Source organism: Procambarus clarkii, chromosome 7 (assembly GCF_040958095.1).
Source record: "Procambarus clarkii isolate CNS0578487 chromosome 7, FALCON_Pclarkii_2.0, whole genome shotgun sequence".
Lineage (NCBI taxonomy): Eukaryota > Metazoa > Arthropoda > Malacostraca > Decapoda > Cambaridae > Procambarus > Procambarus clarkii.
Genome location: NC_091156.1, coordinates 3,890,015 through 3,893,758, shown reverse-complemented (window position 1 = coordinate 3,893,758; position 3,744 = coordinate 3,890,015).

Sequence of the window (3,744 nt, the reverse complement as noted above, 5' to 3'; positions counted from 1 at the left end):
GGACGACAGGAGGAAGGGGATGGGAAGAAGTGAGAGGGATATATATTACGACATGTGATGAAAGTAGGAACGAAGGATATTCGATATTAGAAGGTATGAGAGAGAGAGAGAGAGAGAGAGAGAGAGAGAGAGAGAGAGAGAGAGAGAGAGAGAGAGAGAGAGAGAGAGAGAGAGAGAGAGATAGATAGAGAGAGAGAGAGAGAGAGAGAGAGAGAGAGAGAGAGAGAGAGAGAGAGAGAGAGAGAGAGAGAGAGAGAGAGAGAGAGAGAGAGAGAGAGAATGTCCGCCATGAGAAACAGACTCACAAGTAAGAGATCAGGCGGGAGAAACAGGTTGAGGGGTGGGATGCGATGCTTGGCCATCTCGATTAACCAAATGCTACAAAATGGAGAGTAAAGAAGTCTCAAGCGAAACTGATGCCCATTACACAGACTGGGGAGGAGCTAGCTACCCAGGTGGCTGGCCCTGGTATCTCCCGTTCCACCTTCCCTCCCTCCCTTCCACCCTCCCACCAAGCCCCTGGTCGTCTCTCCATTCCTCCCTCCCACCCCGCTCACCGCCCATCCACCATCCCTAACCTCCTTCCCCTCCATCACCACACCTCCCTCTTGCCTCTCGCGTCCGCTCGGCCTGCAGCCCACAACTCCCACCACCACCATCACCTTCCCCTGCCTCCTCCTCCCTTCCTCCGCCATCTTGAACCCCTCCCCTATCCCATCTGTTTTTCTACTCCTCTCTCCCTTCTCCTACTTCCCTTTCTTTCCGACCTCGCCCACAAACATACCATGGAGCCTCGGATTTTAACTCGTTTCTTTATCTTTCATCTGTCTACTTATTTGGGTACCCCTTTCCTTTTCCTTCTCTCTCTCTCTCTCTCTCTCTCTCTCTCTCTCTCTCTCTCTCTCTCTCTCTCTCTCTCTCTCTCTCTCTCTCTCTCTCTCTCTCTCTCTCTCTCTCTCTCTCTCTCTCTTTCTCCTCTTCTGGAAGGGACAACTATCTTCACATATTTTTTTAGCGTGTCTCACTCTTTCCTGGTGTACATTATGGATTTTAATGGCGCTAGGAATTTGTGGGGGATGAGCCAGCAGTCTTAATTCTACTTGTAACGTGCGAGTGTACCTTGCTAATACTACCTTGGTGTGTGTGTGTATGGAGGGGGAGAATATTGGGCACAAGTTCCTGGTCTCCGCCTTGTTGCTAGCGGTTGTCTGAGTCTACGACTCATGACCCATTGCAGGATTTAACAGATCTACTCGCAATGTTAAAAAAGAGGTTTGCTTACGTTCCTTTGGCTCATCTGAGTTTTCAATCTAATCCTAAAGACCCTCTCTGTATATACTTATGGTGAACGGTAAACATTATTTTCCGTTGTGGTGATGATAGTGTTAGTAGTTGTAGCTGTGATGGTGGGCGTATTGTAGTCGGGGTGGTTAAAACTGTATTGGTGGAATTGCTGGAGGTTGTTGTAATGGTGCTGGAAGTCGTGGTAGTTGATGTTGCAGTTGTCGTGTTAGCTGAACTTGTCATGGTGGTAGTTGTTGTTGTAATGGTAGGAGTGGTGATAATTGTAGTTATAGGGATGGGAGAAGTGGTAATTGTAGTTGTGGTGGTGGTGGGAATGGTGTTTCCTGTAGTTACAGATGGGGTAATTATAGTTGTGATGGTAGCTGAAGTTCTGGTTGTAACTGTAATTAAGGCGGCGTTAGTTTTAGTAGTGGTGGTGGGAGTGGTGGTAAGGGCGGCGGCGGTACTCACTGGGGGAGCCAGCACCCAGGGAATTCTAATGAGTTCCATTGCTGTGGGAGCCAAGTAGCGTTGAACAAGCAGGACTGTGCGTGGAGCCATCACTCACGCCTCCCGCCGCCCCCCCACCGTCCCCCTCCCACACAAAAACAAGATGTTAGTCGGCACTGTAGGCGGCCACGCCCACCAACCCCCGCCCGCAACCGGCTCCTTACTCATACGTCTACCAGAGATATACCATGCCCTGGGCATATCTCTATAATATATTTGTCATGTGATATGCTGTATACATATATGAATGCTCGAGTTAAATGATACACACACACACACACACACACACACACACACACACACACACACACACACACACACACACACACACACACACACACACACACACACACACACACACACACACACACACACACAACCAAACGCAAACATACTAAAAGGATCAAACAAACTGAGTGAACAACACCCCAAAACGCTTGAAAAAAGATTGAGAGGAGGGGCCATGATCACGACATTTAACATTTATGAAACTATTGAAAAATTAAAGAGAAACTAAATATTTAACTTAAACAGGCGTAAGACGAGAGAAAATGCGTAGATGCTTAAAACTCAGGTGAACCATAGGGATGGTAGTTGAGGCGAAGTAGTTGAAATTAACTACAAATATAGTTTGAAGAGCTAGGATTATAACCAATTGGAGAGTCTGAGGGCCGCGCAAACAGGCAATAACCAGCTAAATATCTGGGCCAAGAAGCTGGAGATCTTCCTGCACTGACAAACACAGCATATAACTTTGTACATTTATTTTCTTGTAGGTTATGTAACAATGAAGAAAATAAAATAAGAATAATTTCTCAAGAGGAAGGTTGAAATTAAGCAGAGGAAGCCAGAGCATATGTGGCCCATATGTCGCTCGTCTGGAGAGGCACGCCCACTCTACCGCCTGTCCAGCCCCTAGACACACTATATAAATATAGTCGTGTGTGCTGCTGGGGGGAGGGGAAGGATGAGAATGATTGTGGTGGTGGGTAGGGGATAGGGGTAGGTGTTTTGGCGGTGGATGCGGGTATAGATAGGTGATTTGGTGAGGGGTGGGTGTTGTGGTGGTGGAGGTGAGGGTGGTTGTGGTAGTGATAGGCAGTGGTGATAGTTTTAGAGTATGTCGTGGTGGCCAGGAATTGCAGAGCAGAGTAGGAATAAGAAATGCCTGATACTATATACCAGTACAGAATGGCAAGAAAAGGCAGAAGATCGAAGACCATGGCAAGTCAACAGAGGATTATGGTAGGGTAGGAATGGGCATGGCATCACAATTCCCATACACTCGCATACCCTACTAGCTATAACCAATTAATATTCCAGCAGGAGACTGAACCTTCCAAGCCAGACAGGCTCGATCCCCACCCTCCTCCTTCTCCTCCTTATCACCCTCCCTTTCTATCCTCTCCTCCCCAGTACTTACTCCTTCCATCTTTACGCTTTCCACCTCACGTCACCTTACCACATGCACCAGCCCTCTCAACCCCCATCCACAACCCTCCCCTCCCCACCTAAACTGGTCACACCAAGGCCACCACCTCCTCTTCTTACTACTACTACTTACATGTAGGGTATTTATTTGATGTTTAAGTGTATATCTCAAATTCTTAACATCATGCTGGTATTCAGCATATTATTTATATATGTACGTATACATATATCCCTACAATTGCACCAGAGGTGGTAACCTCATATCTCATATATATATATATATATATATATATATATATATATATATATATATATATATATATATATATATATATATATATATATATATATATATATATATATATGAAACGGTATATATAATGAATATATATTAATAAATATGAAAACATCCACGAATATATGTATAAGCGCCTACATTTATGCATAAGCTCTCTGCGCCAAACTCGTACAAGTTCCATGAAGCATTTTTTAAAAACATTTTCTAGGTCATCTCGAATT